Here is a 22,335-nt window from a genome sequence, read left to right on the forward strand (position 1 = left end):
CAATAGCTCCTCCTTAGAGAAAACAAACACACTTGGTTATCTTCTGCTCAGTGCTCAATGTCAGAAATAGAAGATTTTACATATATAACACTAAAAGGATAAATCGACACATGAAACAAAAATCTCTGTGTGCAGAAAGCCTCATTTCCATTTTCCAGTTTAGTGTTTCATACATAAAAGATTTGAAGACAGGCAACTATCAAGAGCCAAAGATCAGGAAAAGCAAGTGTAGAGGGCAGATAAACTATCCCTGAAGTTAAGATTTGGGAATTAGGTTTCAAAGGTATTTTATCTCCACCCTAGAGAAGAAGTGTAATGAATTTGCCATACACTAACCATCTGACTTGGGGCTGAGGAGATAACTCTGTGGTTAAGAAGCATTTAGTGCTTTTGCAGAGACCTGGGTTCATTTCTCACCACTCACATGACAGCTCTCAACTATCTGCCTCTCCAACTGCAGGGAATCTGTCGCCCCCCTCTGGCCTCCTTGGGCACTGCACACATTTAGTGCATATACATACTTGCAGGCAAAATATCCACAGGCATCGAATAAAAATAAGTAAATATTAAATGCTCCTTTTCTAGTTGTAACTCTCTTGTTTACCTACTAAATTCCAAGTTTTCTGCATGTGTTTATCTGTGCTGTGTCTCTGCTGGGAAATATTGCCACATTAACCATGAGGTTCTCTATCACCTACCTCCATTCTTGGAATCAACCACTGTACTAAATGCAGAGTCTATCCACTCAAGAGCAAAGAGCAATAGCATGCAAGAGATCCTATTTTACTTAGTGGTAGCTTTTCCAGAAATGGGAAATTTTTTTTTTTGAGACAGGGTTTTTCTGGGTCGCTTTGGAGCCTGTCCTGCTGTCCTGGCGCTTGCTCTGTAGACCAGGCTGACTTTGAACTCACAGATATCCACCTGCCTCTGCCTCCCAAGTGCTGGGATTAAATGGGCGAGCCATCATCACCTGGTGAAGTGGAAAATTTTTAAGTGCATTTGTGTTCCAGATTTTAATATTCAATGATTATTTCAAATTAGAGAATGCTAAAATTTTGGTCTGTGTATCATGGGGTTAAGAGTGTTTATTGCACTTTCAGAGGACTGGAGTTCAGTTCCCAGCACCCATATTGGGTGACTGACAGCTGCCTGTAACTTTCACTTCAGGAAATTTGACATTCACTTCTGATCTCCATGGGTACCTGCATGCATGCACATGTTCATACTCACACAGACATACACGAATACATGGTTTGTTTGTTTGTTTGTTTTCAAAAGTACACCAACATAGGCAATTTGAAAACAAATTATGAATAAATGTGATAAAATTTTTAAAAAACAAAAACAAAACAAAAAAAACCCTGCCAAATACAACTTCAATTGCAATGCCTCCCTCCACCAGTACCCTCTGCATTTTCTCTGTGTCACTCTGGGTGATCCAAGCTATTTACAGGCACGAAGCCACAGGCCTTCCTAGAATCTGTAGACCTAAGATTCCCCAGGGTCAGCCTCTGCCTGAGCTTGAAAGGACGCGAGGTGCCAAGACTCCGCGACAGCCCTGTGTCAGCGTCTGCCCTGCCATCTGTCTCTGGACCGGGTATTTCCTGACCTTCGCTGCCGTCAGTCATCCCAGCACTCGCCGCTTTTGGATGAATCTGGGTAACAGGTCTCGGCCAGCTCGGGCTTCTTTTCCCGGCAACGCCTTTCATCTTCCTTATCTTTCCAGACATTCCTCTGAATTCACTTCCTACTAACAGAAAAATAACTCTGCAGTGCTGCAGGAGATTAATTCCGATCGGATTTCTGTCTGACTGTTAATAGAAGCAAGGGAGGCAGCAAAAGGCAATGCTTACCCGGTGAGGGCGAGGTTCTGTTTAGAATGGCTCACAGTGTCTGATTCACTCACTTCGTACTGTTTAATGATGCGCCTAATAGGAAAGAGGAGCGTCGGAGAATGGAGCCTGCGGCTTCTCCTTTAATTTTCTTCCCTGCGTTAAATGACTCAGTGTGAAGACATTTGTGTTGTTTGAAAATGAAGGCACTGCTCTTGGTGAGAGTGTGGGACTTCAGGAGCTGACTCAGTTATCAGCGGGGTCGGGGGCAGAAGGCAGGGTCCAGCACAGGCACGATCCTTAGGTTAGGAATCTATGGACATTCGAGATCAAATTCACTCCCCTTCCTTGTCATTGGACTCTTGCTGCCTTACCTCTTAAAGAATCCTGCTTTTCTGCCTTATGGTTGCTATTACTGTGGGGCCATCACCTATGGTTATCACTAAATTAGCGACAGTATTACCTAATAGTATTAGCAGCAGTTATTAAGCTTACAATATAAGATGCATTGAGGGTTACTATAGTGCAGACACTGTACAGAAGACAATTATTACTCTCTTATATTGGGACCATGTGCATTATGGGAAAGTGCCGTGATTTTAAGCTACATTCCTACTCTGAGACACACAGTCACACGCTAATAAGAGACAGTGGCACACTCTGACAGATGCATTGTCACCTTCTTTCACAACTCTGCTCACATAAACCCGCATGGTAAAGTCAGTCACTTACTGTAACCTTTGAATGCAGCAAAGACAGGGTCAACCCCAGCTGGGTGTGGCCACAGCACAGCTCGGTACTGTTGGTTGCTCAGCTCTTTCTTCTGAAATGAGATAGTCCTTGTTGTAAGAAAAAGAGAAACCTGTAAGACTCAGGAAGGAAAAGAAACTTAGAAAGCTTGAAGAGCCTGCGCTACAAAATTCACAAACATGTTTCCTAAGGTGCTAGTGCTACAAGCTGTAAACAATTGCCAGGGAGATGCGTCAGCGGTGTTGTCTGCACTTGGCTTCAAATTGAGTCTTTGTCCACGTTAGAATGGGCTTTTCAGTCTCCCATGCTCCTGTATGTAATCTCTCCCCACACTCCAGCACATAACACCCCTCATATTCCAATAAATAATCCCAGTAAAGTGATTGGTTCACCAACCTAGACTTGGATGGAATCTTTCCTTTGTTCTGTTGATAATGCCCTATCTGTGGTGAATAGTCACTTGTTCATACCTCTTTTGGAGAAGCCACACACTATCTTACAGTAAACTGTAGAATCTGCTTATAGAAGGAATACACTCTAAAATAATAAGGAGACAGAATAGCAGACACGTAAATGAGAAACGCAGTCACGTGGCAATATGTGCTGCGTGAGATTGCATGCACTGTACTTCAGATGACACAATCAGTTTGCTCACACTAGCATCACCCAAACACATGAGCTGTGCACTGATGTGTTGCATTAAGACATCTAAAATGATTGCAACATGTCACCAGGCAACAAGGATTGTCAACTCCCTCATAATCTCCTGGGATCAACACTGAATATATATGACTTGTTGTCAAAAAAGTCATCACAGGGCTCATGACTGTATTTTACAAAACTGGAAGACAGCACAAAGAGATTAAAATACAATCAAGATGTGGTATATCTAGACCAGTAGGGACTATAAAGAGGCAGCAATGAGTTCAAGGGGGCTGGAGAGGTGACTCAGAAGTTAAGGGCACTTTCCGCTCTTCTGGAGGACCCATCTGACAGCTTATAGTCCTGTAATTGGCCAAGTAGTGATTAATTAGTACATTTTCTGTGTGGTTATTTTGGGAGTCTGGGCGGCTGGGAAATGAACAAGCAGAGGGCAGCCAGAAATACACTAGCAATCTCTTACTACACACACACACACACACACACACACACACACATACACACACACGAGTATAAAAATTTTAAAAAGCTTTCAGGATAAGATTAACTTTTAGATACAATATTAAAGAATGAGAAGATATTGAGATTGACCTTGAGTGGTGAGCTCTGTTCCAAGTATCAGAAGAACACAAGGAGGAAACAAGCAGAGTAAACAGCACTGATTTCTTAATCTATTCAACGTTGCTTGTTAAATAAGGGATGGCAGTGTGCACAAGACTGGGAAGACAGAGGTAAACCAGATGAACATAGACAAGGTATACAACATCCCTCACCTTACAGACCCACGATCTTGTGGAAGAGGACAAGACATAAAACCAGAATTGAAATTTGAAATCATTGCATTGTTTTAGATAGAGATAAAATGAGATGCAGTAAATAAACAGGTCATGTGATTAGTTGGATGAGTGTTATGGGCATGAATAAGCTTTTAGGTAGGAGGTTACCAGATGGACTTTCTGAAGAAGTGCACTTTTATCGAAGCCAGTTAGAAAAAAAGGTGGCCAGGTTGAGGGAGATAGGAAGGGAACAGCTCTGATGAGCTTGTTTAAGAAATAGTGGGTTGAATAAAGGCCATGTGCTACCATGGGGGAGGGACAAAGCACAAAAAATCTTCAATTTTACCCAAGAAGCAATAAGGGATTATTATCATTGTGTATAGGTGTGTGCATATATATGTGTTTATATTATGCGTGTGTGTCTGTGTGTGTATTTATGTACATAAGTGTGTGTATGTTTGTGTATTCCACACAGACAACTTAGCAGAACTGAAGAAATAGATAGCCTGTTAGGAGAAAGGGAAGAAAAAAGATGTTTAGTAGAGCCAAGAAATAAATTTGCTCAGCTTCAGAGAGACAGGAGAAGGAAATAGTTTTAAAGAAGACAGATAATAGATCACAGAAAGTCTAAAGGACACGAAGGATGATGATCAGTGCCATCTTCACTAGAGTTTCTATTGCTATGAGAAAACATATGTATGACCAGCTTAGGGAGGAAAGAACTTTCATGTCTTATACTTACAAGTCAGTACGTCACTGAAGGCAGTCAGGGCAGGAACCTAGAGGCAGGAACTGAAGCAGAGGCCATGAAAAGGTGCTGTTTATGGGCTTCCTTCTGTGGTTTGCTCAGCCTGCTTTCTCATAGAACCCAGGACCACCTGCCCTGGGTGACCCCACCCACAATGGCTGGGCCTTCCCATACCGATCACCAATCTAGAAAATGCACTATAAATTTGCCTATAAGTAAATCTGGTGGAGAATTTTCTCAATTGAGATTCCCTTTTCCAAAATGACTCTAGATTGTGACAAGTTGATATAAAACTAGCCAGCATGACTAGTATTGGAATATTAGACAACACCAGGGAAGATGAATCTTTTTTAGTCACTGTGATTATTTTCAAGTTAATTTTAAGATGATTCCCCCTTAGGAGACTTGCAGATGTGGAGCTGAGGATCTAGTCTGGGGGTCAGTGTGATGGTTCAGTGGGAAAAGACACTTGACCCCAAACTTTCTAACCTGAGTTCGATCCGTGGAACCCACACATTGGAAGGAGAGAAGCAACTCCAGCAAACTCTCTTTAATAGATATGTTGTGAAATGTGTGCTTATACACACATGCACACACACGAAAAAAAAAAGAAAGGAAAGAAAGAAGAAAAGAAAAAAGAAAGAAGAAAGGAAGGGAAAGGAAGGAAGGAAAGAAGGAAGAAGGAAGGAGAAGATGGAAGGAAGGAAGGAAGGAAGGAAGGAAGGAAGGAAGGAAGGAAGGAAGGAAGGAAGGAAGAAGGAAGGACATATTTTTAGAATAGCTGTTCTAGGATGGCTCCATCAGCACACACTTAGGTGTGAAGAATCTGTTGTCAAATGCTTAAGAACTCCCATGTTCAATTGTTAGTTGATGGGCATTAGGGGGATAAAAAGTTTTGGTCATGGGGTGATTTCTCACCATTCAGAACCTAAACTCTTACCCCAAGGCGTCCTTTAGTTCTTAGAGCATCCACCCCCTTTTTATCTGTAACCATAACTCATTTAGTGAATACTCTTAAATTTTGTGGCATATATTCATTAAACAGATTAGTCCTTCAACATTAAGTTAATTGCATTGTCAAATACTATGTCAAATTCCCCTTTCTGACAGAGTAGAAAACTTCTCCCAAACTTGCAAAATCTTTGTCCACCCAATCCTTCAACTCTGTATCAGACAACAAACCTTTACTCCTCTGCTACTGGGAATGTTGTCAGATGTGAACTGTGTGGTGAGGGCACCTGGCTTAGCACCTCCATCCTTATCCCTCACCTGGAGGAATGACTTATTCCTAAGTGTTTTCTCATCCTTCCATTCTGCAAGCCCACATGTTGGGAAGATAAGAGAAAAAGAGACATTAAAAAATCATTTTTACAGATGTCATAATTTTTGTCATCCTGACAAAACCTAGACATATCTGAGATGAGGTTTTGTCTCCGGGAGACCGGCCTGTGAACAGCCTGCGGGACATTTTCTTGATTGCTGAATGATGGGGAAGAACCCCGTCCACTGTGAGTGGTGCCACCCTTAGGCAGATGGGCCTGATATACAGCTGTGCATCCCAACCAGTGAGCGCGTCCACGTCTCTGCTCATCCTTTATCAGGGAACACGTCCTTACTGTCTTTATAGTAGTTAACTGTTGCTATGTAGGAAATCTTAACACTGATTTAAGAATACAAATTCCTTATTCCAATGGTTTTGTGGGTTCAGAAAGCCAAATATGATTTAACTGAGTCTTTGTACTAGTTAATCTTCATTGCCGATTTTATCAGATCAGAATCACGTGGAAACACACCTCTAAGTGTGTCTGGGAAGGCATTTCCCGAAGAGGTAACTGAAGAAAGAGGATCCACTCTAAATGTGGGCAACATCGTGCTATGTGTTGGGGTCTCAGAAAAACAAAATGAGAAAGAGAACTGAGTGCCAGCATTTATCTTTCTCTGCATCCTGACTATGAATACAAAGTGACCTGCTACATCAGACTTGGTGTCATGACTCCCCACCGTGATTGACTGTCCCCTCAAACCAACAAGCCAAAGTAAACGCTTCCTTCCTTAAACCGTCATTGTCACACACAATGTCACAGCACGAGAAATGTGAAAAATACAGTCCTGTACTTGAGATTCTCTCAGCAAACTAGGTACTGGCTGGAGTCCCTCACAAAGCTTAAGAGAATGTCCTGTAAACACATGACTGTGAAAGTCTCTGTCCGAGGTCACGTGTGAACACATGAATGGGAAAGGTTATGTTCCAAGGTCATGTGTTGTGGAGCTCCTTGAGAGTCACTGGAATTACTGTCCCTGACTGATGATGACTCCAGTTCATTGCAACGTGAGCCTTCCGATAAGGCTGCTTGGGCAATGGAGAGCCAACTGGTAAGATACAGACTACGGTGTTAGTAACGTCACCAGGGAAGAGACAACCTCCCTATGACGTAGGACTTCAGATTATGTTTGCTAGAGCTGAGACCTTTAGGGCCTGTCTTTGACCCAGCCTGCTATCGTCCTTGGTAGTAACCTGACCTAACCCTCCTTCTACCCTAAGACGTCTTTGGATCCTCAAAACTGAGGAGACAGAAATGAAACAACTTTGCTTTCCAAGTAAGGATCCTAAAAGAAAGTGGATAAAAGAAAGTTGAACCCTTTCTCCTCGCTCACAAGGAGATCAGTTGTCTACTTTAGAACATAGTTACATGGGGGAAAAAGACAAAAGTATTAAAATTATCTCATATATCACAGAGACTATACAATTGAAATCACAATATGTATGTGAGCTACTATATTTTCAAAGACTTATATGAAATCTAATTTTAAATGTTATAAATTAATTGTGCCTCTGAGTTTTACAAGTTTTGAGATCAAATCTCTAAAACAATGCTTGCAGAAAGTCTCTGCTTCTCTTGTGATAGTGTTCACAAGAGAACACTCCCAGGCTGGGAGGTGAGAGGGTAATTAATCTACTTCCAGAATTAGCAAAGGAGCTTTTCTACTGCATCTGCCAAAAGTGAGATTCCATTTTAGTCAATAAGAACTTTGCATTAATTCAACATTTGGATGGGGTCCAGAGTCGGTTGCCGTAAGTCTTGCTTAGCCACTGCTTGTTTCAAGTAAAAGCCAGGCAGTTTGTTTATCTTAGGCGCTTGCTTGATCGGTTACTCCCCTGGGAAAATGACCTTGTTTTCATCTCAAACCCCAGAGAAGCTTCTTGTACTGTGGAATCTTAGTCTAGTATGTGTCCGAAAAGTCAAAATCTGCAGTTCATCCTCAGCAACCAAAATCTTACTTACTTCATTAGCAAAGGTTTTCAAATTCTAACCTTCCCTCCTTAATCTTTCCCATCCCTGTCAATTCAAAAACACAGAACTGTTCAAAGCTATTGAAATTACTTCATTCCATTCTACTTTCAGTTCCTGTTACAGTATGAATATGAAATGCACCCCAGCAGAACCATGTGTCGTGTGTGGTTTAGGAGGTCTAGAACACTTAACAAGCAGGATCTGGCTAGAAGAAGCAGACCGTCAGAGGTATGGCTGTGAGGGCTATGCCAGATACAGGTCGACTTTTCACTCCATATTTCCAATCTGCTATAAAGTACAAAACCTTAACACCTCATGTTCCACCTGCTTTGACTCTGCCTCACCGTGGACCCTGAATTAAGAGTTCAAGACTACCAGCAGAACTCTCCAGAACGATGAGACAGAATAAGCCCTCCCTCCCACCGGATGTTTCTGTCTGGTATTTTGTCACAGCACTGAGAAAAGTAATGTAGAAAACTGGTACCAGCAGTGGGATTGCTGTGGTGACTATTCCTGACAGATGACTTGAGAATTGGTTTTGCATGAGTAATGTAGAAAAATTGCAGATGAAAACTAGAGAAAAACTTAAAATGTTATGATCAGAGCTTAGTAAGTAATTCGATTAGGAGTTCAAAATGTCATGAGGCCAGAATGCCAATCAAAATGCAGATAACAGTGAACATTCATGAAGTTTCAGTTGTAACAGGGCTTCTGTTGTTAAATTCAACAAAAATGCATATGTGTATGCTTGAAAGTAACTTTTCTACACTTCGGTCCTGAGATTTTGAGGAAACATAGTTTGAAGGTGAAGGAGTAGTTAATATTGAACAGGAAATTCTGAGACTGTACAGCAATCAAGCAATGGCATGCTTATTGCTGTTTTTATTGGTTTGTATAGTGAGAATCAGAAACAGACACAACAGAAAGACATGAAAAGATTTCAGTTGAGTCCAACAGGCCTATGGAAATTTGAAGCTAAAATCAAATTTTCATTTCTGAAGAATTAGTTGTATAGAAGAAGCCAAGAATCCAGGTGGTATAGGATAAGTTTATAAACCAAGTATTTGGCATGCTGAAGCAGAAGGATCAGGAGTTAAAGACCAGCTCTGCTGTAGAATAATCCTTTTGTACATTGTAAAGATTTGTCACTTGAATTGGTTTAATAAATGCTGATTGGCTAGTAGCCAGTCAGGAAGTATAGGTGGGGCAATCAAACTAAGGATGATGGGAAGGAGGCCAACCAGACGCAGAGAGTAGGAGATGAATGTGTCATGTGGCAAGCATACATAAGAAATATAGGTTAACTTAAAATGTAAGAGTTTGCTAGTAATAAGTCTGAGCTATTGGCCAAGCATTTATAAGTAATATTAAGTCTCAAAGTCAACTATTTGGGAAGTAGACAGGTATTTGGGAGCAGTCCCAAATTTCCCTCCCACAGTAGAAATCTGTGCTTTTCTTTTTCTCTTTTGATAGCTTTCAACTAAAAGTTTGTTTTGATTCTTAGAGGAGTCTTTGGACTTCTTTTTTTTTTAACAACATTGGAACTATGTAGGGGTGTCCAACTTTTTGACACTGTGCCATGGTGTTGTCTTATACAAATGTGTTGACTTCACTCACAGTTATTCTAAAATGAATGTAACTTCAAGGCCAAGGTTGGATGTACCAGGTACACTTTTAAAACTCTTAGAAATTGATTAAATACATTTTAAATTATGAGATGGTTTTGGGGCCCAGAGGTAAAATGTTATGCACTTATATAAAATTATCCCTGGCTCTTGCTTGAATGCTTAATCCCCTGCTGGTGGTGCTGATTAGAAGGTTCTGGAAACAGGAGGTTGAGCTTACTCTGAAAAATAGGTGTGCCTTTGAAGTTACTCCCAGTCCCCAGACTTGCTTAGTTTCTGTTTCTTTGATTTAGAACTTCACCGTTACTGCCTCATTGTGGAGCCAGGAAAGCTGGAGATAGAACTGCAATGATACCTCTGACATCATCACCAACCAACATAAACCAATTTCTCCTTAACTTGGTTCTGTGAGGCATTTCACAGCCATGAGAAATAACTTATACAGCTTGTATAAGGTGAGAGAAATAACAAGTCCCACAGTATAAAGGAGCTTGGGGATTTCTAGTACCCTGGCTGGAAACTTAAGTAAATAATTTCATTTATATAGGACAACAGTTACTTTTAAATGTCAATGGCATAACCTAAAATCACCTGGGAATAGAATCTCAATAAAAGATTGTCTCCACTGGTGGGCCAGTGGGTATACCTGTTGGGGGAGCTGCCTTAAGTTAATTGATGTGGGGAAACTCAGCACACTGTGAGTGGCACATCCCTTACCAAGAGACTCTTGAATATATGAGGGGAAAACCAAACTGAGCACAAGCAAACAGGCAGGTGAGAAATGTACATGTTCATTGCCCTTGACGGTAGGTGTTGTGTGATGCATTATTTGAAGTCCCTGCTGTGTTGACCTCATTTTTATCATGGACCATAACCAAGTTTTGAGCTTAGGCCCACCCTTTCTCCTCTAAGTTGCTTTTTGTCAGTCAGGGTATTTTATTGCCATAACAGAAAAGTCACTAGAGCAGAAACTGGTGCTGCGGAAGAGGAGTCAGTGCTGCAGTAAACACAACCATGAAGATTTCATGCCTGTGGACTATTGTGGAAGAATTTGAACTAATGGGTAGAGGCTAATGGACCGTTTGAGAAGAAGTTTAGGAAAGAAAATTGCAAAGAGAAACATAGACAGTGGAAACCTAGCTCATAGAAAGAAATGAGGACTGCCAGGAGCAGGGAGAGGGGCTATTTGTGATTCAGTTACTTTAGCTAAGAAACTGAATGTGCTGAGCATCCGGGATCTGGAGAAGCATCTGTGACAGGCAAGAGCTCAGAACAAGTGAAAACGTCCTGCTTGGAACCGAGACGATAGGAAAATATTTGAATCATAATTCGAAACCTCCTTGTTTATTAAAAACTAAACATTCTCCAAAAGTCTCTATATGACAATATAGAAATTATTAGGTTAAAGCATACAATTAATTGATTAACATCCAGAATCAATTATTATCATGTGAGGTACTATTTACTATTCTCCCTCTTAGTCTTTATAGTCTTCGGATATAAAATGTTTTACTCTTGAAAAGTTTCTGGAATAATTTGGAATTACTAGAGCCAAGTAGACTGTTTGTTTAGGCAACAGAGAAAAAATATGAAAGAAAATCAGAAAGTCAAACCAAGGACTAAAATCCAACAATCCCTAATGATTCTGGCATGGAACCACTAATTTTCAATGTACGAGTGTTTGTCTGCATGTGTGTCTATGCATTCCATGTGTGCAGTGTCCAAGGAAGCCAAAAGAGAGCGCCATCGATGCTCTAGAACTGTCAATGGGGATGCTGGGAACTGAACCCAGATTAGATCCTCTGGAAGAACAGCCAGTGTTCTTAACTGCAAAGCCATCTACCAAGTTCTAGAATTATATATCTATGTGCATGTAAAGATAAACATCATGAAAGCTCCAGAACTATGACTTAGCCACTAACATGTTCTTCGCTGTGTTTTGATGTTCAAATACAGTGTCTCATGTAAAAGTAGGGAAACAAATTTAGAAAATGAATTAAAGGAATTGGTTTCTAGACCCAAATAACCAAGTGAGCACCAAAATCATAAACCCTTCCTCCCACCACACACACCCCAGATTGTACTTCCAAATTAGTGTGTGTAGTTTCACCACACTTCTGGCATGACAGTGATTTCTGACATCACAGCAGCTGCCACCCAAAAGGTCCCTTTCCTTTCCCAGATTTCATGTCAATGACTGCTAGAGTCCAGTTTTCAGGGGTAAAATACAGTGATCGAGAAAGTACACATGCAGAAGTATGGAAAAATTAACACTCAATTTTTATCTGAGACTAACAAACTTGATTTCTTTACTGTTTAAGTACTTGTGAATCACCGCCAGGGGTGAAAGAATAATGAGGAAAGAGAAGAAAGACGCAGATCTAGAGCAAATGAGACTGTGATTGTAAGATAGATGTCTATACAATTCACAGTGGCAAAACAGTTCCCTGCTTATGAAAACATACACACTGTGTGGTCAGTCACCAACTTTGAGATTAGAAGTCTAGTCTGAGCTCAAATTGACAAATATTCTGCTAAATTAAGAAATTTAGACATAGCTAGGCTTCCCCTAATAAATATTTTCTGACCATATTAAGCAAAAGTCATAAACTGATTCTGTTAGCCGTCCAGTGAAACAAACCAGGAGGTGAGGAAAGCTGTGTAAACCTACCTAAAATCTTACCTTCTCTATTTCACGTGGGCAGAATGCAAGTGAGAGAAAACCCCAGGTCTTGTCCACATGGTGCATTCCAGCCGTGCACCCACAGAGCGCTCTCTTCCCTGCGTCCATGAGTTATGGTTCGTTTTCATTGGCTCTTGTCCATGCTCAAGGCTGAAAGTTAGCGGTGTGAGCAGTGCCAGGCTAAAAGCGGCCTGGAAAGAATTCGCTAGAGTATACAAGTCCGATTATCTTCTGGAGTGAGGAACGGGGGCTGCTTTATCATTGTAACTGCATCTGTTTGCGGGCTGCTCCTGAAGTCCTTTGGAAGACTCTTGTCCTTTTCCTTCACTGGAACAGAACTCAGGGACCAAGCCCCAGGTTTGTTAGCTGCTTTCTTAACTGAAAGGCAGCAACAGTGTTTAGACCTTAGTTATCCCAACGTGCCCCCCACCTCCCTGCTAAAGGCCTTACCCTAGAGCAGTACTGGAAGGCACTGAACCTCCAGGGGCAGGGCCTACTGGGAGGAAGTTAGGGCCTTCCTTGGAGGATGCATGGCAAGGCAACATTAAGATCTTTTCCCATCTCTTATTTTCATCTCCCCGCTGCCAAGAGGCAGACCTTTTCCACCACCACACACTCTTCCCCACCATGAAGTGCTGAATTATCACAGAACAAAAATCAGCGAGCTATGTGGTCATTCCTCAGTGGCTAATACACAAGTCAGTCGGCTATGTGGCCATACCCCCATCCCCCATGACTAATACCCCCTAAGCCGTTAGCTAAAGCAGACCTTGGTTCTTTGTAAGTTAACTGTCTCAGGCATTCTGTCACAGGGATAGAGGGCCAACACAGCGACTTGAGCACCGAGAGATATTTTACCATTTATTACAATTTAAAGACCAACTTTTTAAAAGCCGAGAGTCTACTTTTAAATAGGATAAAATTTATACTATCATGATATTACTCACTGCTATCAAGTGGCACAGTAATATTAAAAATAATGTAATGATGGGGCCAGAAAGATGGCTCAGGGATGACAAGCACTGAGGCTATTTTCATGGGGCCTGGGTTCCAGTCCCAGCATTCACATGGTGGCTCATAATCGTCTTTAACTTCAGTTCCAGGAGCTGGGGTGCCCTCTTCTTAGCTTTTTGGGCACCAGGCACACATATGCTGCACATACATACAGACAGAAAAAATATGCATACACATAAATCTTTTTTAAAAATCACATAGGAACCGTGGGTTAGTGGTAGGTAGGGTGGGTCCTGGAGCACTCCGAGAACTAGCTTGTAGTGTAAGTGGGGATTTCTGGACTAGGCAGGACCCTGAATGTGGGACCCAGACTAGATCTGGTGGACTGGGGAGAGTGTGGATAGCAGAGTCTGGCTGACTCCCCAGACTACAGACTAGAGACCAGGTGTGGGTGGTCTGGTTGGGTAGAGGGGCTGGATGCTGCTTTTTTGTGAGAATTTATGCCCTATCTGTTGTTGAGATTGAGGTATTGAAGTCACTTTAATTGTGTTGGGCTTAAGCTGTGTATTAAAAAAAAATCACATAATGGTCTCGTTGATCACTCTCTTCCCTTGATTCTCATATTACTAATTAACTCATGAAATATGGCACAATCTGATGGTATGCAGATTCTGATCAGAAAGGAGGCTTGCGTTCATTTAGAGGGAGAGTCTTCCTCACCAGAGTTACTGAAATCGTCCTTTTGAAAGATCTGTCTGCTTCAGTCTTCGTGAAATGTCAACTGACACTGAGGGATGGAAGTCTGTGATGTCAGGCACGTGTGACATCTTGGATTGCAACCTAAAGGTGGGCTGCTTAAACTGTGGCCCTCAGAAGCAGCTGGAAATGTCTTGTTGACTGCATACCCCATACCACAGTGGTTTACATATTAACATGATTTTCCAAAAGACTAAACAGGCGAAGGTGCAATAGAACTGCTTCCTAAGGATTTAGGAATTTACTGAATTAATTAACAATGATGGACTGAAATGCTTGAAAGCTTATGGGGAAAACTGGAAGGAGAATAAATGAATTTGGAAGGGGGCAGAAAGAAAAAGCATGATTTTCATGATTAATCTTCCGCACTTACCTTAACAAAACATTCCATGAAATTATCAAAATTTTATTAGGAATGACTTTAAGAGGTCATGTGATTGGCTGGGTGGTGTTGTCACATGCCTTTAGTTCCAGCATAATATGGGATTCCCCTCTGTATGCTATGATTATCATTAACTAATAAAGAAAACTGGCTTGGCCTGATAGGATAGAACAGGTGGGGCAAACTAAACTGAATGCTGGGAGGAAGAAGGAAGAGTAGGAGAGAAGCCATGGAGCTGCTGCCAGAGACAGACACGCTGAAACTTTGCTGATAGGCCACAACCTTGTGGTGATGCACAGATTAATGAAGATGAGTTAAATTACTATGTAAGAGTTAGTCAGTAAGAAGCTAGAGCTAATAAGCCAAGTAGGGATTTAAATAATATGGTTTCTTTGTGATTATTTCAGGTCTGCACTGCTGGGAACAAACTAGCAGCCTCCTTACAACAACTGGTGCACCAATGTGGTAGACTAAATCCTCGTAAAACCTGAGAAAACTTGGAAAGGAACTCTAGATACATACACACACAAATATACACACACACACATAAAATCACAAAGTTTAGCTGCATTTTTTTTCCAAATGGGTTTTGCTTGCTGGCAGCAAGCTGCAACTCTTTTAAGAGAGGTTTTCCTGATTCAGTGGTAGCAGAGAAAAAGCCATGCCATTTTGAAATGCTGACTTTCTGGGCCATGCTGCCAGACTGACTTCTTGCTCTTTCAGGATACTGAGCATTTGAATGGGATTTGTGAGCAATGTGCTACAGCTTGCTCAGTGGCAACATAGACCTGATGTGTACCTAGAGATAGAGCACTGTGCATAGCTCTCGGAGGTGGCAAGCAACTCTACCATGATGAACAGGGTGGGGCAAGCAGGTAGTGCCACATTTCCCCTAGCAATGGCGCTGCTTAAGTAAGTTCATAAGAAGGGCTTAGCGTTTTAAGAATCACAATACAAAGATACACAATAAAGACAAATTCAGATGAAAAAGAACTCTAAATAGGTCACAGTGTTGGATAAATGTACATAGGCTTGGGAGAGAGAAGAAAAAGAGTGTAGAGAGTTGGAAAAGAAGTAAATTGTTAAAAAAACAAATAAAACAATGTCTTTAAAGAGACAGAGTACAGACAGTCATAAATTAAAGGAGTAAAGATAATAAAAAATATTAAAAAGTAATAGAGTAAAAACAAGCCATGTAAAGATGAAATACACACAGAGAGTCTGGATTATGTATATTCTATATTAAAAATATATTTAATTTTTTTGACTGTGAGGGAGCTAAGTAACCAACATATATACTTTAAAGGTATTTTGTCTTCAAAATATGGATCTAAGGATATGTTGCTTTGGACAAAAGGTTCTTCTTTTGTTTCCACAGAAGATGAAAACCTGTGGATTAACTCCAGACTAATGTGGTTTGATGCATCAAGATCCCCTGAAAGGCTGTCATGAACACCCCAAAAAATAACTCACTCAATAAATATCAGGAAGCAGTTTGGAGAAGAACTACACCCATATTCCCAAATATTGTTTTAAAATGTTTGTTTACATTTAAAGGGAGATATGCTATAGAGATTTGCATTGGTGTGGATCTTGGTTTATTGATACAAATGTAAGGTCAATTTTATTATACTGTATATATATATATATATATATATATATATATATATATATATATCTGCTCTAGATTAAGGTATTGTGATTATGTAGTTCATTTTAAAATGTAATGTATAATTAAGGAATACAGGTTAATAGGTAGTCATCTCTAACAGTCAAGCTTGTAGTTATATTAGTTAGGTTTTCTAGATATACAGAGATGCAGTTTAGATAGTTAGGTATTCTTCAAATCTTTCAGAGACCTTCAGAATATGGCATTTAAAATGTTTTAAGGACTTAGGACTTTTCATGACAGTGAGACACATATGCTCCTGACAGCTCCAATCTACTTCAAGAGGAAGATTGGAATTGAAGACACTCCTTATGGAGTTTGCTAGTTGGGCAAAAAACTGCTCTTGCCTGGACTGCTTGATGTTATGCTGTGTGAACTGGACATGCAGGACCCAAAGAGAAATGACTGCCAAACTTGCCTAAAAGTGAGATGATTTTTGGGGGTTTCTGCTTTATGAAAGAGTCTGCAGACATTCTGCAGAACACAGAAGAAAGTGACTAACATACCTCCTATATAGGTAGAACTGTCTTTGAAATTTCCTGCTTCATGGAAAAGTCTGCTGGATACTATGAGTCTGTGGTTTGAAGATTGGATGCTCCAATGTATGGAAGAACTTTGGGTGACTGTCCAGGCAGCAAGATGTCTCTGTCAATTCTAGAGTTTTGGAAGTTGATTACAATGCACTTTCTGTTTACTTAGGTAATATTTTATCCTTCTGGAGTCTTTGATGGAGTTGAAGAATAAATAGTTATAATTATAGTTTTCCTTAGTTATGATAAAAGATAATGTAGAAATAAATATTATAACTGTAATTCTTGCTTGATACCTGTTTTGTTATATGTAATTTACTGTGCTGAAGTTAAAACTTTCCTTTTTATTTAAACAGAAAAGGGGAGGTGATGTGAGATTCCTTTCGGTATGCTATGATTACTATTAATGAATAAAGAAAGCCTAATAGGGTAGAGCAGAGTTAGGCAAAGAAAACTAAACTGAATAATGGGAGGTAGAAGGAGGAGTAGGAGAGAAGTCATGGAACCACCGCTGGAGACAGATGCACTGAAACTTTGCTTGTAGGCCACAACCTTGTGGTGATGCACAGATTAATGGAGATAGGTTAAATTAATATGTAAGAGTTATCCAATAAGAAGCTAGAGCTAATGGGTCAAGCAGTGATTTAAATAATATGGTTTCTTCGTGATTATTTCGGGTCTGAGCTGCTGGGAACAAATGAGAGGCCTCCTTACACCACCAGCACTCAAGAGGCAGAAACAGGTGGAGCTCTAAGTGTGAGGCCAGCCTGGTAGACAGTTCCAGGACAGCCAGGCTACACAGGGAAACCCTATCTCAAACAAAACAAAACAAAACAAAACAAAAAGTATGTAATTGGAGTTTTTAATGTATAGAAGCACATAAAGAGGGATAGAGAGATGGTTCCATGGGTTCAGATGGTTCATGTGTTTGCACAGAGACCTGAATATGGATTCCTGGGGTAAGGATCAGGTATTATAGCAGGTGTTTGTAAATCCAGTGCTGTGGGGATGAGAAAGGCACATCCCATGTGCTAACTGGCCAGCCAACATGGACAAAGTAGTGAGCTTTGGGTTTAGTAAGAGAGCCTATCACAAATAGATAGATAGATAGATAAATAGATAGATAGATAGATAGATAGACAGACAGACAGATAGAGAGCAATAGAAGAGCATTGGAAGGAGGCATCTAGTGGCCACCCCTCTCCTCCACACCTGGGTGAGTGCACCCATAAACAGGCTCACTTCCTATGCATTGTCTGCTTTTAGATCACACATACACAAATTAATTGACAGACTAACTAATTACATAATAAAAAGACTCGTAAAGGGTTGGGTTCTGGGGACAAGTTGGCAGGGGGAAAGGAGAAGTTCTCTCTGGTCTCTGAATTGCATGGGATCTACCCACAGATCTGCTCTCAGGGATCCTGAACATAGCCCAAGTCTCTGGTAAACACTTTTGCCTTCTGTGCTCCCATCCTGGTCCCTTTCTCAGAGGCACCATCTGTCCTGTACACAGACCTTCCCATCTCAGAACAACCTCCACCACATCTTCCTTAGCCGGACATTTCACCAGCTTTACTCCTTGCCTTCTGGTCTTGATATAATTTCTTAGGGGTTCTTTGTTTGTTTGGTTTGGGTTTTTTTTTCCCTGTTCACAGGATCAAATCTACCGTTCTTCCTGGAAGTCGATTTCCTGTTATCTTTAACAAATGTTTGAAGGGAAAGTATCTCCTCAAATACAGCTGCTTGAAGCCTTCTTCAAGCAGCTTTGTCATGCATTTGGAATTTAACCTTCCACCTAGATGAGAATTTCTCTTTCTTGTACATGGTCAATCTTCTCTTCTATTCTGGATACTTGGTGCTATGGATCTTCCTGTTCCCAGAAACTTACGATAGTATCTGACTCCACAGTAGATACTCAGTGTCCTATCAATCAATGAATAACATAATCAATAGGTCATAGGGCCCTGATCTTCTCAGGGTCCCGGCTTCTCCTGATGTACTCCTGTATCAAGCATGCCCTCTTGTTCCTTGGGTCCTCTCTCTTCTCCCTCCACATTTCTGCACTCTGACTTGTCCGGTGGAAAGTATTTTATGGAAACTAGAAGGGGAGGAGTGGGGTGAAAGTGTGTGCCCTCCTGTTTTCTCTTCCCCTGCATTGAGAAGAAGGGAGCAGTTTCCTTCCCGCGTTCTTTCATGCTAACTATCTCTCCTTCCATCCTTGAAAGAAACGAGACCTGGTGCTTTTCTTATTGCTGTGGTCAAATATCCAACAAGAAACAACTTAAGAGAAAGAGCAGTTATTTAGATGCATAGGTCAAGGAAATAAAATCCATAATGTTGAGAAAGGCACTGCAGCAGCAGTGTGACAAAGCAGGTCAGGAAGCTGATGATAGACAGGAAGTGGGGTGGGGCTAGATGGTCTTAAGGCCGTCTTCCACTCCACCGTCCAATTTCCTGCAGCAAGGCTCCAACCCTAAGGTTTTACAGCCTTCCAATGCAACACCACCAGTTATGGGCTAACCGTCCAAAACATGAGTCTGTGGGGGATATTTTCTACTAAAATCACAACAGACATGAACCAAATCACCTGATCTAAGGGGTGGGGATGTGGCTCAGTGGTAGATGTATGTCCAAAGCCCTCCATTACTTTGGCAGAGTCTTCTACACCCGCTCCTTGCTCCTGTGAACAGATGGAGAATATCTTCCCCAGAATGTGCCGTCTGTTTTATGTTAAAACATGCTGGCTTTGTCAGATACAAAAATATTGGAAAACTTTACACATCTTAAAATATTGGTCAAGAACTGAAATATTTGCAGTGCATGGTATTTTTACACAAATATGCTATTTTTACTAAAATAAGTTTTGTATTTGAGGAGGTATAAAATACCCTCCCTCCTAATCTCCTCTGCTAGCAGAAAAGGAGGACTGTAAACCAATCTCTGCCTATCTGGAAAAGGCCCTGCAAGAGCCAGGATCCCTACAAGAGCATCAGAATTTCGGAGGATCAACAATGTACATGCTAAACACATTCTGTGTGGTGTTCATGGCTTTTATGACATTTTTTTCCCTGTGGGTTTCATATACTTGATTTATTGCTTATGCTTTAGCATGTTTACATTTTTAACTGTTCTTTGGGGGCAATAAAATGTCTTTTGGAACTTTCAGAATGTACTCTGAAATTTATATTTTTGGAAAAACTCATTTAGGGGTCTGTCTGGAAGTCAAGAGGGAGGCGGTAGGATGATGGCATAGAGTTAAAGTGAAATATTGTGTGTTTGAGTTTTTACTCTCTCTTTGTAGATGTGTTGGTGGATACTATGCATGATTCTCAGATCCACAGAGACATGGTGATGGAAGCAGCCTCAGAACTGAAGATCTTGTAGACAAAGGCACTACTATCCCTCTGCCCTGAGCAGGGCTACACTGTCCCCAGCAATCTCTCCAGGGACATCAAAGCATATGAAGTAAGCCATTCATAGACCTTCCAAGTCTGGAGTTTTGTATCCTGGTGTCATCACCAAAGAGAAAGCAAAGGAGGAAAGAAGGGATGAAGGGAGGGGAGGAAGAAGAGAGGAAGGGGAGCTGGAGAGAACGGGAAACAGGAAGGGACTCTTCAGTTATTCATCTTGGCCTAGATCAAATTTTTTTGACCTACATCCATAAATGTTTGGTATGAAAAATATAAAGGTCTATCTCTCTTGATTCTGGTACTATCTCCTTTTTAAAACTTTTGATGAGGGGCTCAGGATGGAGTTTAGTGGGCAGAGTACTTGTCTGGCATGCAAAGAACCTTAGGTTTGATCCCCAGTGCTGATGAATGCCATCAGCTACAGAACTCACAGGGAGAGGCGTGGTTGAGGAGGAGATTTGGGTCAAGTCATTCTTGGCTTCATAGTGAGTTAAAAGTCAGTAGGGCAACTTCTGGTAAGATTGATCAAAATACCTACTGAGACCTGTACTGATTGGCTTCTGTCAATGTGACACATCTGGACATATCTGGAAAGAAGAAACGTCAACTAAGGAAATGTCTCCATCCTATTGGCCCGTAGGACAGCTGTGGGACGTTCTCTTGCATGATGATCGAAGTGGGAAGCAGTCCACTTTGGATGGTGCCACCCTTGTGCAGATTTCCTGGGAGGCAGAAGAAACGTAGCTGCACATGAGCCTGAGAGCAAGGCAGTAAGCAGCTTTTCTCCTTGGCCTCTGTTTCTGTTCCTGCCCCCAACTTCCTGCCTTTAGTTCCTGCCCTGGTTTCCCCTCATGATAAAGTCTAAGCTGAAGACAAATAAATGAACGCCATCTTCACAAAGTTGCTTTGAGTTGTGGTGTTTATCACAGCAGTAGAAATCAAACTAAGATGAGATTGAAACTTGATATTCTCCCTCATCAACCTTGCTCTCTTACCTTCTCCTCCACAGGCACTGTGTAATGTGCTCTTCATCCTTAGACACAGTTCTAATGATCCAACCAGTGGCTTGCAAGGGATCAAAACAGCCTCCCATTTGGGGCCGTCCAGGACTGAATTAGGACCCACCCACTGGAGCAAGATCTGTTTTCTACTTAAGTTTTTACTTCTTGATAAAGAATAGTGTGAATAGGAGGTGATTTAATATCCCATAAACGAATCAAATGGGCTGTCAAGGCACCTGTCTTGTTCTAGTTGGTTAGTTCCATGAGTCCTAAACTGAGGAGGCTAGATATTTTTTAAACAAATAATAGTCTGGGCATCCAGCCTACAGAATTTTTCCAAAAAGACCTAAGATAATTTGGCAAATTTCACACCAGTAATAAGTAAGAAATCATGGGAATTGCAAAATGGAAAAGGAAAAGGGATGTAATGTATTGTTCTTACAAAAATCCAAGCGAAGAGCCTGGGAGACAGCTCAGGTGATAAACCACTTGCCATGTAACATGAGGACCAGAGTTCAGATCCCCAAACTTTCACAAAATCTATGTATGGCAGAAGGTTCCTGTAATCCCAGTGCTGAGGGTGGGAGGAGAGACAGGCCCATCTTTGAGGTTCACTGTTCAATCTCTCCATCAGAATTAGAGAATTTCAAGTTCTATGAGAGATTCTCTAAAATGTAAGGTAGCAAATATTTGAGAAAAATGCCCGGTCTTAACCTCTGGCCTCTAAACACACACACACACACATACTACATGCATACACACATACACAGGCATCCACATACACACTATATGTATACACACACACTATATGCACACACACAGAGATGCATACAGGTATGAACACCCACACAGGCATGCACATACACTATATGCATCACAGACACACACAGACATGCACACACACACAAAGAGACAAATACAGGCATGAACACCTACACAGGCATGCACATACACTATATGCACCATGTACACACATACTGTATGCATACACACTACATGCACACATGAACACACACGTACAGCACACATGCAAACAAGTGAAGGCATAATTTACATTTCTCTTTTTCACATGATTGTCTAGTACAAGATTCTAAAAGGTTTGTAAGGCCTAGTGAAAGTGGTATCCTAGCTTGTTTGCTGTGATAAAACACTGGCCATGAGCAACTTAGGAAAGAAAGGGTGTATTGGCTTACAGGTCCTGATCACAGCCTAGAATGCTGGGGAAAGTCAGGGTGGGAACTCGGGCAGGAACAGAGAAAAGAA

General features: G+C 41.2%; 2 long non-coding RNA genes across 2 annotated transcripts; one reads left to right on the top strand and one right to left on the bottom strand.

Annotated features, from left to right (window-relative positions):
• Nucleotides 1-1,487: 1,487 nt before the first annotated feature.
• Nucleotides 1,488-20,948, top strand: LOC125399434 (uncharacterized). Its single transcript, XR_007231684.3, has 3 exons — nucleotides 1,488-1,659; nucleotides 19,963-20,126; nucleotides 20,712-20,948. It is a non-coding gene; the product is annotated as an uncharacterized LOC125399434 (long non-coding RNA).
• Nucleotides 1,739-12,789, bottom strand: LOC146895350 (uncharacterized). The gene is made up of 3 exons (XR_015000789.2): nucleotides 12,368-12,789; nucleotides 2,565-2,671; nucleotides 1,739-1,928 (listed from the first exon to the last, which is right to left on the bottom strand). It is a non-coding gene; the product is annotated as an uncharacterized LOC146895350 (long non-coding RNA).
• Nucleotides 20,949-22,335: the final 1,387 nt, after the last annotated feature.

This window comes from Myodes glareolus, chromosome 3 (genome assembly GCF_982192425.1).
Source record: "Myodes glareolus chromosome 3, mMyoGla1.1, whole genome shotgun sequence".
Lineage (NCBI taxonomy): Eukaryota > Metazoa > Chordata > Mammalia > Rodentia > Cricetidae > Myodes > Myodes glareolus.